Source organism: Chamaea fasciata, unplaced genomic scaffold (genome assembly GCF_029207755.1).
Source record: "Chamaea fasciata isolate MVZ Bird 193981 ecotype frontalis unplaced genomic scaffold, bChaFas1.0.hap1 SCAF_3, whole genome shotgun sequence".
NCBI lineage: Eukaryota > Metazoa > Chordata > Aves > Passeriformes > Sylviidae > Chamaea > Chamaea fasciata.
Window position 1 is genome coordinate 2,392,838 of NW_027094088.1, and position 11,938 is coordinate 2,404,775.

At 47.0% G+C, this 11,938-nt stretch overlaps 1 protein-coding gene across 9 annotated transcripts in view; it reads right to left on the reverse strand.

Moving 5' to 3' along the window:
• SERTAD2 (SERTA domain containing 2) overlaps nt 1-4,013 on the reverse strand; it is a 74,602-nt gene extending 70,589 nt beyond the window's left edge. For 2 of the 9 annotated variants that reach the window (XM_066177733.1, XM_066177731.1), the window contains exons 1-2: nt 2,122-3,995; nt 1,889-2,006 (exon numbers count right to left, since the gene is read on the reverse strand). The gene's annotated coding sequence lies outside the window, so the exon portion shown is untranslated. Of the gene's footprint in view, nt 115-1,888; nt 2,007-2,121 lie in introns of all 9 variants that reach the window. The other 7 variants (XM_066177740.1, XM_066177738.1, XM_066177734.1 and 4 more) reach the window with 6 other exon arrangements.
• Between the last annotated feature and the right edge of the window lie 7,925 nt (nt 4,014-11,938).

Genomic DNA, 11,938 nt, shown 5'->3' on the forward strand with positions numbered 1-11,938 from the left:
CTGACTACTGATTGCTGAGACTGAAGAACCTGCCTTCCCAAATCAACTAAAGGCTCGGCAAGCCTACGTGAAAAGCAGACAAACAAATAGCATCTTTTCCTTTTAACACGGAATCTGCAATCAGAAAAAAAAAAAGGAAATCAGCTTTTTATTGATCTCCATAACGCCATCTCTACAGCTTAACAAACTCACTCAGCTGCTAATGCTAATTCACTGATGCTATGGAGCCTTCCCATATAATTATACACCCTTCACTTCGCTGAGCCCCAGGGCGCTGTTTCTAACTTTCCAGAGGACCACTGCACCAAAAGTAGAAACAAAACAAAACAAAAAATAATCTCTTTCATTACCCAAAGCAAACTGCAAACCAGATTTTGCCTATTTAAATGGGAAGTTAGAGAGACTTGGTTTTTTAAGACAGGGAATAATCTGCCAGTCTGCATGTATTTTCAGATGTGACATCACGACAAGCAATTCCCATATAAACTCTCCCCGCCTCTGTTACTTTTCTTCCTAAGAATACACAAGAATACAACGTATCAATATTGTAACCATTATTGTAACCATTTTGATTCCTAGGGAGAAATTCCCAAGTCCTTCTCAGCTCAGAAGGCTTTCAACAGGGTGATTCGGAATCAGACATGGAGACTCGTGTGAATGCCACCACAATTAACATTGTAAAAAAATCATAAAATGTTACTGTTGCTACAGGGATGTATATTTCAAAGATATTTTTCCTAAGCTTTTCTTCTAAAGAGGCAACCCTGGAACACCGTCTAAACCAAATTTAAGGAAGGTATCTCCTCCAAGTCTAAAATAAAAAACGTCCTAAATAATTTGTGAAGTAAACCCTGCCATTTCCCCCCCATTTCTCAAACAAATTCAAGCAGGCAGCTCCAGTATATTTCAGCGAGAGTTTTGTCCAGTTAGGGACGGCAGGATTTGGCCCAGTTGATCTAGTACTGTCTATCTGGAAAAAGAAAATGTGATGGAGCTCTGCAGTGTAAACACCCTCCCCGAATGACTGTACCCAGAGTCCCCTTTCCTGCTCCCCCTGTTTGCCCTGCCTTGATATTTCAGATCCAACCACATCCATCAAGATTCAAGGCGCCACTTGAGCTAATAAAACTTGATTTTGCTATGGTTTCCCATGAATACCTTAACTTAGAATGGGTTAATCTATTTCCTCTGAGAACGGTGAAACGCGTGGATTTTTTTTTTTTTGTTCAACAAACAAACAAGTTGACAGTATCAATACGGAGTTGGAGAGCTTCTAAAAACAATCTAGTTTGCATAATTAATGTTAATTACAATAACATCTCAATCAGTGACACAAAGGCTTAGCAATGAACACAGTCATACGAGGAAGTGAAAACATGAAACAAACACGAAGGGATCTCGTCTTGCCCCGAAAGAGCATCAAACAAACTTCCAAGAGGTATTTATAAATAAGTACAGAAAGGCAGAAGACAATTCCGCTTTGTTAGGACGTATTTTCTTTACAGGCTGCTTAGCGCGGAGCTTTTTTTCTGAGGTTGTTGCAAGACAGTGGATGTGAGCTATGGACACACCAGATAGTATTATCTTCCTACAACATCACATCCAAGTCATTATCAACTGCTTTAAAGAAAACCAGCCCGATGGTCCTGCCAGTGATTTCAATAGCAAACACTTGAAAACAATGCGATGTGAATGTTTTGGGGGCTGGGGGCGGCTCTAGAGACAGAGGGGAATTAAGAAAACAACTCCAACTTGAGCACCAGCGCACAAGTATGGAATCCCACAGGCGCAGAGGAATTTCAGGACAAGATAATTAATTTTTTCAACCATCGTCTTTTCCTACTTTCCGTAGCAACAAAAGGAAAGCTGAACACACAGAAAAACTTACCTGCCCGTTTCACTTGGCAGCGCAGAAGTCTTACACAGGAGGAGTTTTTTAGTTTGTTTGTTTTTGTTTTTGTTTTTTTTTTAAGAAAGCAGATTTACATTTAATCCTCGGAAGTTTTCTTCATGTCCCGAGGAAAAAAAAAAAAACATTAGTTATCCAACAAGTTGTCATTTCGAGGAAAGGGAACAAAATAGTTATAAAAAAAATAAATAAACAAACAAGCGCCACTCTACCTCACCCAGATTGGCACTGTAGTACACAAGTAGTCACAGAAGCATCGCAGGGAGCACTTGCGCAGTAAAGTGCCACTCGCAGTGAGTAAGGGTGGTGTAATTGGGTCTGATGAGGGGAGGAATCGCAGCTTGGCACGTCATTACTACAGGGGCCTCTCTCTCGAAACGTGAGTTTCTTGATTACTCCTCGCCTTCATGTAAATCCCCGCTCTGTAGGTGAAGTTGCGCTGGTGCTAAACCACTTCGACAGACCCCTCCCCATAAAGGCAAAATTGAAGAAGTTTTCAGATTGTGTTGGGTAAGTTACCCCTTGGGAAAATGACTGATTTTCTATTTGATGTCAATATCACAGCTGATTTATTTTTGTTTATTTATAGATAAATCTCTCTATATAAAAGCAAGCCTCCCTCTATTTATAAATAAAAGCAAGACAAGATTTACTAAAGATTTAATTTTTCTCCAGAAATTCACTGACCTTCTGCATACACTTGAGTACTCACTAAGTAAATCCATACTTCACTAGGACTTATTTGCAAGAGCGTTTACCTTTAGAAACAGAAACTTTATGTGGATTCCCAGAATGATGCTGGCCTTTCCTCTCAACAAAAGTTCAGGAGATTTACTTTTTTTTTTTTTTTCGCATGCCTGAGACAGATGATTTTGGAGCTCTGTGAGGTTTGGTAAACCTTCAAATCAGCAATTGATTTCCATATGATATAAATTACAAAGATGGAGCACTTAATAATAATAAATAAACCCAGCAGAATACTGAGGCTCTGGACGCCCTGTGCATGGAAGCACTGCTGTATTTGCTGGGGTTTTCCATGCCTCTGTTTTATTTTAGCTGCTCTGTACGTACAGCACACGAGAACGTATACCACATTCACATTCTAAAAATACATTAAGGAGAAGGGGAGGAGGAAAAAACAACAACCAAAAAAAAACCCACCAAAAAAAAAATAAAAAAGAAAAAGAAAAATCGATAGCACTGAAACAGAGACATAACCATTTCACATCAAGCGCTCCCAACACCGAGCCAAGGCACCAAAACTCCCCTTTCCAAACACGCATGTTCCTGCCACGGCGAGTGAAGCCCAGGTAGTAGGGAAATACCCAGGGATGACAGGGTGGGGAGGAGGATGGAGCACCTAGAAATACAAAAGGTGGGTTTTCCCCGCTTTTCCAGGGCGGACAGGGGCCAGAGCCTGGCACGGAAGGGTTGTTGGACCCGGGCGGCTTTCAGGATACCCTCACGTCACCCATCACCACAGCCTCAACCAGGGCGGGGGAAAAAAAATAAAATAAAATCAAAATTACAATCGCGCCGGCAGCACGACACGCATTAGAAGTTGGCAACGACGCCGGGGGCTTCTATCTATACCTTTTTTTTTTTTTTTTTTTTTTTTAATTCCTCCTCCTTTCGCAGTCCGAGCGGGCAGCGCCAGGCTGCGCCGTGAGGGGAATGCCCCAACTTCTTTCGGAGCAGTTTGCCGGTGTCCGGCCCGCGCCCCCCGCGCCCTCAGCCAGCCCCGCAGGGCCGTGCCCGCCACTCACCCGCTCCGGGGGCTCCGCGGCGACGACCGGCGAGGGAGGCGCCCGGGGGAGCGGGGGCTCGGCGGTGAGGGGGGGCTCGGAGGGACGCGCCGGGAGGGATTTAAACCGCGGGGAGGTCAATGTGAAACGAGCGGCGGGGGCGGCTGTGCCCGGCTCTATCCCATGCCGCCGCGGCGGCCCCGGGCGGCGGCCGAGCTGGGGAGGGTGAGCCGGGTCGGCAGGCGGCGGGGAGGATGTGACACGGTGACAAGTGCGGCCCGCCAGCCCTGTGCCGGGGGAGGGGGGCCGGGGCAGCCCAGGCAGCGCCGCCCGCCCGCACACGGCATTGACGGCGCTGCCGTGACTCACACACGGGAGTTGGTCACAGGGCGGCACCGCGCGGGCGGGGGCGGGGGGAGTGCCCCGCCCTTCGCCGGCCCGGCGGCCAACGGCGCGGCGCGGCCCGGCGGATTGGCAGGGCGATCGGCCAATGGCAGCGCGGGCCGGCCGGCGGCGGCGGCGCGGCCCCTCCGGCCCAGCGAGTCTTCTGAGGACACTCCGCCGCCAAGTGCCGGGGAGGGCCGGGGGGAGCCCCGCGGGGCGGGACCTCGCGGGCCGGCCCTGATGTCAGCCAATCAGCAGCGAGCTCTGAATTGATAGACAGCGCGGCGGCCAATCGGACGCGCGCGGGGGCGCGGCGGGGAGATGGTCACGCAGGGAGCGGGGGCGGCGGAACCTCGGCGGGCGAGGCGGGGCCGGCGCCTCCGAGAGCCGGGGCGGGGAAGGGCTCGCCCCCGGAGCCGCCCGCCGAGCGGGAGGCGGCCGGGGCGGGTCGCGGCTGGCCCCGGCGCCGCCAAGGTCGTTTCCCGCGGGGCCTGGTGCGGGGGAAGCCCGGTGAAAAGCTTGAGGAGGGGGCTACGGGAGCCTCGGCTTCCCTCGGGATACCGGGCTCTGGAAACGGGAAACTGGGGGTTGCCTGTCTTTGACAGGTGTCACGGCTCAAGGGCTTGGTTGTTTCCTAGTTCTGACAGGTTTTTAGAGAACAAAGCACACAACCCAGGATCCGGCACGGTATCAGAATTTGACCAGGTGAATAAAAAATATATATAAAAATAAACGAGAGCAATAGCAGCGGCAGCGTGATTCCTCCTCTCCTGCTGCTGAGGGGAATTGACAGGTCAGGAGCGGCGTCGGTGGCGTTCAAAAAGCGACGCTGTTATCACGAATGATTAATATTGGAGGAATTTTATTTTGGGCACGAGGAGGAAGTAATGCCCAGTAGGAGTTTCCAGCAAATACTGGAACCTTACCAACATTTTTAATCCCCGTGAAGGAAATGGGATACTCAAATTGTGTTTCACCTCTTCATCTCTCCATACAAACTCCTATACTAAGCCCTGATTTTTTGCAGAAAAAGCATAAAACAGCTGACGGACTTTTGTAAGATAATGAGATAACAGAAGAAAGGACTACATTGGCATTTCACAGGCTGAAAAATAAAATTTTGTTTGCCCTAAAAACTTGTTCCATCAACTGACTGCTGTAAATACGGATTTTTTTTTTTTCTTATTTTCACATCCACAGTAATCAAAGAGCTAAAAAATCGTAACCTGCAATGATTTGTTCATGTTTTTCACTTCGGAAATGATGGGACTAATTACAGGGGTTTTTTCCTGCTTGCTTTTATTGACATCCAAGGGAGTTGGAGGGGAGATTTGACAGTTCCTCATTTGAAGCAGGTATTGTCAAATCATACACTAAAGAAAACAAAACCAAAAAATCTTAGCATCTAAGGCCCCATTCTGCCAGCCTTGCCGTAGTGTCTTGCAAGAAATCCAGGACGGACAGTACACAAATTGCTCTAATGTGAAAGGGGAAGAGAATAACACCATTAAAGCCATCCTGTCAGAATTTTTAAAAAGGAAGAAAAAAAGATGGTGGGGGTAAGGTTTTCTTTTCAGCCAATCATTGGCAATAATGAAGGATGTTTGTAAGTGACTCCCACCTTTGAATTGATAGCAGAAGCACAGAATTTAGAATCTGTCTTTTTTTTTTTTTTTTTTCCTTGCCATTAGCAAGAGGTTAAAATACTTGCAGGGCTCTGCAGCCTTCAGCAGTGCTCACACTGACTCATGCTTGGAGACTTCTGAAGGCCACACTGAAGAGAGCTTTGCATCAGGTCCTGTGCAATTTGGCAAAGAGAATGAACAGAGCATTCACCAGTCACTGATAGATGGGGAAAAAAAATAAAATATATATATATATATATATATATATGAATATACACACACCTCTTCAAAGAACTGAAAAGGCTGGGAATCTCAGGGCAGACAGTTGTGGGTTTTTTGGTAGCTGTACCTTCTTTAATCTGACAGAATTGAGGCAGAAATTGAGCTCATGAGTTTGGGCACGGTTGTTCCTGGCTGGTGAAAGTCTAGAAGCAATCATCCCGTGCTCCTGCACAGCCTTCCACGGGGGCTTTGCACACACTTCCAGAGACAGCAGCTGAGGGAATATTTCATATCATCACGGCACTGCAGCTTTCCCAATGTGCAGCAGGGTTTTTTTTCAGGGCCAGGCTCTGGCAGGGAAGCAGTTGTGTGAAGGCTTTTACTTTTCAAGTGTCGATTTCGCAGCTAGATAGAAAAGTTTGAAAACGTGGCCTGCCTGCCGAACGTGATGGTGGTGAAGATCTTCAATTACTATGGATGTGAAAATAAGGAAAAAAAAATAAAATCTGTATTTACAGCAGTCTGTTGATGGAACAAGTTTTTAAAGCAAGCAAATTTGTATTTTTCAGCCTGTGAAAAACCAGTGTAGCCCTTTATCCTGGTATTATCTTACAAAAGTCTGTCAGCTGTTTTATGCTTTTACTGCAAAAAGCAGGTCTTGGTATAAAAGTTTGTACATAGAGATGGAGAGGTAAAACACAATTTGAATATCTCTGAGGTGGTTTGGGTTGGGTTTTGCACGTTTGGTTGGTTTAGATTGTGCTTGCTCCAGCTGAAGGGAGCTAAGCTACTCCTCAGACTGAGCTTAGAAGTTCCAGCTTTTCTACCAGACTGTTTCAGGAGTGCTCACAGGTAAACCAGGACCTCTTAGACCTCTCCCCCTGTAATTTGTGTGTGGGGTAAAACTGCAGGCAGTGTGTCCTGCGTTTGGCTTCACCTGAGAGAACCGCACCACGAAATCCAGAGTAAAAGGAGCTCGGGCGAGCAGGTCTGCTGGAGGCGTGCAGTGTGCCTGGAGCTCGGGTAGGTCCCAGGGGCTTGATGCAGCTCTTCCACCCTTGTGAGCAGGGAATAATTCCCCTGAAGCTCACGGGTTTGAAGTTTCAAAGCCTGAATCAATTCAGGGTCTGGCAAGGGGGTCTGATCCCTCCTGATCCATGCACATCCCAAGCAGTCAGAAATTTTTGATCCCATTCAGGCGGCCTGCTGACACAAACTTCACTTTCAAATTCATCTTCTAGGGAGCATCAGAAAGTGTGTATCTTGTTGAGGGGAACAACTGCAAAAAATATTTGTTCTTCTGAGCATAATTGAGATTATTTTGTTGGTGGTTTCACACAAAGACCTTGGGGCCTGGCTTTTTTACTGCACCACAGCTGTTTTCAAAATAAGATTGTTTAGTTAGTTATTGACCTCAGGGAATACCTTTAAAAACCTGCAAATGCTCAGTTGTAAGTGAATAAAAGCTGTGAATTTCCTTCATCTACGTTTACTTTTTGAAAACGTTCCCATCAATTAGATTAGTGGCTAGAAATGTTCATGGAAAGATTTTTAAGCCCATTTTAGAGGGTTTTCATGGAAAGCAAAATTTTATCTCAAAAACACAGTCATCTTACCAGGTGTTACTTTATGTTCTGGGAATGCAAACCAGTATTACGTGTCTGATTTGTTCAGGATTTGTAGCTCTGCTGTTCATCCAGTCTTGTCTCTTTTTACTGCCATGCTGATTCCTTGTCCTCTGCTATGCTAGGGATGGAGAAATGAACATTTTATTTGTTCACTTCACACCTTCTGCATTTCCCTCTTGAACAGAGGGCTCCTTTCTTGAGCAACAGTGGAACTAAGCCGCTATCACAAAGCAAACTTGGGGCCCTGGAATATAAAACCACTCCCTGCAATATTTAAATTCCTTTGAAAACCATCCTCTGCCATAGGCCCATAAACATTGTCCAGCTGCAATGAGTTTACCAATTCTTGGAAACCATCTGTATTTAGCAAAGAAATAAAAATACTGTGTGCTGAAACAGAGATGATTGCCATTTTATACATTTCATTTAGATATTGTTGACTTCTGATCCTTTCTCTGTGAAGTACAACTGGGAACAAAGGTATACCAGTGTAATATGCTGACTTTTTAAAAATAGAATTAATCTTTCTAAATAGTTATATGAAAAGTACTGGTTTTATTACAGGGCAAACAATTTAATTCTGCAGTTTGACAGATTGAGATTTAAGTTTAATGTCGTTACTACCATCACATAATCACGCTCATGTGCATTCTCCAGAAGTTTAGCATCACATTCCCAATCCCTTTGCTTTGCAAATGACCAGGAGAGAAGATCCAGAGCTCTTGTTACAAGAAAGCAGAGCCTCCTTTACCTGAAGGCAAAAAAATTGTGTAATGTTTTATCCCTAAATCATATATTTTATACACATTTTTAAAGCAGCTCTTCACCTTGGACTGTGTTGGTTCTATTGGTTACAACATTTTCAGCTGTCCAGTGTCTCTCCCCACACAGCACTGCCAAACACCGACTTCTCCCAGGACTTTCAAACTCAAATTACTTCACTAATATCTTGTAAATGCTTCTGCTTATACAGCTTTATTGCCTGGTTTGCAAACATTTCCAACCTCATCCGTGAATGCATGACACACTTAGTTGCTTGAATTGTTCCACTACCAGAAACCACAATGACATTTACTACATTAGAATATTAAAATACAGTAGTGAACACTTCACTCTTACATCCAAGGTCTGAAATACAATTTAAATCTGGGGTTCTCCCCCTCACAGTTATTGTAGAAATTAACAGAACTTTTATGTAGAGCTTTGAAATGCCTAATGGGTGCTTGTGTGCAAACTTCCCCAGCCATGTGTGCCACCTGCAGCACCTCAGCAATCACCAGTTGTCCTCTGAGTGCTGCCCATCCAAGGCAGAAACTGTTGTGGTTTTTCCTGCTTAGGAATGGAGTGGCACGACTGCAGCACTGGCAAAAATACTATAAATGATAGCAATGAGCCAAGCACACTCCTCTGTCAAATGGCAAGGGTCAGCTACTGGCAGCAGGGATGCTTTTATGTGATCCATGAGAACAAGATTGACTTTTGGGAAACCCCTGGTGAGAAGATTTCATACACAAAAATCAGAGCAAACAAAGCTGCATGTGGACAAGGATGCTGAATTCAAGAGTAAGTTGTACCCTATGAGGATTTTGTCCAGCTCAAGTTGCAAGTCCCTCAAAATCAGGATTTTAGTGTAGGAGAAGTACCGGGACATTTATTGTGAGTCATGACCACCTTACACACTGGTGCTGGCAGAAAATGGGGTGTAAATGAAAGGAACAATTTTAGTCATATGGCAAAAGTGCTTTTACATTTTAATTGTGCTGCAGAAGGGTCAAGGTTGGATCTTTGTTGGTGGAGGGATAATTTGCTTTAATGGTTTGTGAATGTGCCTCTCCAGGACCACAGTGATCAGATCCCAACTCCCTGCTCAGGCAGGGTTGTCCTAGAGCACACGGCACAGGAGTGTGTCCAGGTGCTTCTGGAATATCTCCAGTGAGGGAGACTCCACTGCCTCTCTGGGCAAAATGTCCCAGTGCTCGGGCACAGCACAGGAAAGAATTTTTTTTCTTCATGTTCCTGTGGAAATTCCTGAGCCTCAGTTCCTGCTCGTTGCCTCTGGTGCCACTGCCCAGCCCCACTGAGCAGAGCCGGGTCCCTGCTGTGCCCCTCCCTGCAGACACTGACAGACATGGAGCAGGTTTCCTCTCAGTCATCTCTTCTCCAGGATGGACAGCCCCAGCTCCCTCAGCCTTTCCTCATAAGAGAGATGCTCCAGTCCCTTGATCAACTTTGTTTCTGCTGGACCAGGAGCTGGACCAGAAGCTCGATGCCTCTTACATTGAGGAGCCCAGAACTGGACGTGGCAAATACCAGAAATAATAATAATAATAATAATAATAATAAAATTGGGTGTGCCATTCCTCTCCGAAAAGAGAAAGACCCTGGCCCTGTTATTTGTCTGCCTCAGCCCTCTGGGGATGCGCCTGGAGCTGGTGCTGGACATCCTGCCCTGCGGTGGGACAGAGCCCTGGAGCCTCCAAGTCCACAGAGATAAGCACGGAGCAGGGTGCCATACAAAAACTTGTGAGGCAAAGTGATTTCTTTAAGGATAAGGCTGAGAAGACACCCCCACCCCTCGATTGCTTTAGCCCTGACGTGCTGATGGAGCTGCAGCAGCCCCTCAGGTGGGGCAATGGTTAATTCAGTGAGGAGACAGAAGAATAGCTTGCTCCAGATTTAATTCCCACAGTCGTCCTCTCTTACCTCTGCTGTAAACCTGAGGGCCTGCATGCAGATGGGAGTGTTTCTGTTAGAAAATGCTTCTGACAATATATACTGTGAAAATCAGCATTGTTTTGTTAAAAAAAAAAAAGAATGGATGTGCACCTCCAGTGACCTCTATTTTTCACTTCACTGAAGTGATCATAAATGGCTTTATTTCTCCATCAGTGCCTTTGCTGTGGACACTAGGCATTGTCTTTTTATCTCACTGCCCACATCCAGGTGTACTGAACTTTTTACTCACGTTTCCAAATGGAGCAGGCTGTGCTTTCGCAACAACAGCTCTTCAAAACTGATTGTGGATTATATTAACCGTGCTTATCCATGCTGAAGGAGGACCCAGGAGTGGATGTGTGGGTACAATTTCCATCCACAGCTCTGCTTAGCCCTCTCTGACTCACCCACCAGCACGGGAACAGGGCAGGGGCTGGAGAGACCTGGGTGACAAGGGTGGGGACCACGGGTCTGTCCTTCGGAGGGTGGATGTGGGAGCTGAAGCGTGGCCCTGCAGTCAGGAGAGCATCAGATGCCGTGGGCCGAAATAAGGGTCAGTGCTCAACCCGGGTGCTGGAGAGAGACACACACACACACAGAGGGAAGCTCCTGGCAGGGACTGGGGAAATCTGCCAAGCTCAATAGAGAGGTCTCCCCCTCTCTGGTCCGGATCCAGCCCTGCTGAGGAACAGCCAAGCCAATGCCAGGAACTGGAAAGTGAAACTGCGCAGAGAGGAGGAAAAAAAAAAAAAAAAAAAAAAAAAAAAAAAAAAAAAAAAAAGGCAAAACGGGAAAGAAATCCAGGCTGAAAAGGAGGAAAGAACACCAGAGTGAAAGGCCGGCATGCTGGAAATAATTTGTTCAGACTGAATCCGCCAGCGGAGGGGCAGAAATTTTGCTGCGCTCGGGAATGTCGCACTTGGAACTCGCTGCTTTACTGACAGCGTTTCTTCTGCTCCCCCTCCTGCGCTGAGCGAGATGGAGGAAGGGAGGGAGAAAAAGCGAGGCCAAGAGCTTTCTGCGGTCGGTGGGGGCCTATAAATAGCCGGTGAAGTCTTCTAATACCAATCGGGTGCGTCAGCAGGGCCCTCCCCGGCCCCGCTCCGCAGCAGCCGCGCCAGCGGGAGCGGGAGCTGCGGCGGCTCCCGAGCCCGGCAGCTGCGCTTGGCACCCACGGAGCCGGGAGAGGGAGGCCGGGAGGTGCAAAGGGGGTGGTTTGAACGCTCCCTGCCGCAGTCAGGATCGAGGAGAAATGGGGGGAAATGATCCCAGAGTCCCTGCGAGCCGCCTTGCTTCGCCCGAGGGTTGTAAAGCGTGTTTCTGATTCCTGCTCTTGCGGCTGCCCGGTTGTGTGCTGGGATAAATGGGTGTCCGAGGGCTGTGCCTCCTCCTGGCTAGGATGTTGGGAGGGTTTCTGAAGTCCTACCTCGCTCCTCCTCTCCACGGAGGAGGAAGATGAGGAGCTGAAGTTGGGCGAGATGCACAGGCTGCTTCAGTGCCACCACTTCTCCTCTGCAGGTTTAAACGCTGACCTCAAAGCCGACTAAAGGCAAAAAAGTCTGAAGGATGCGAGTGAGCATTTCTAGCCCAAATTTCCCATCGCTGTCACCATCACTCCACGCCGCTGGAGATAACCCTCCCGAAAATAAAGCTGCTGCTCCTGCCTGGTCCTTTCAAACCATTGCTGTCTAATCTGGATTTCGGGACTGG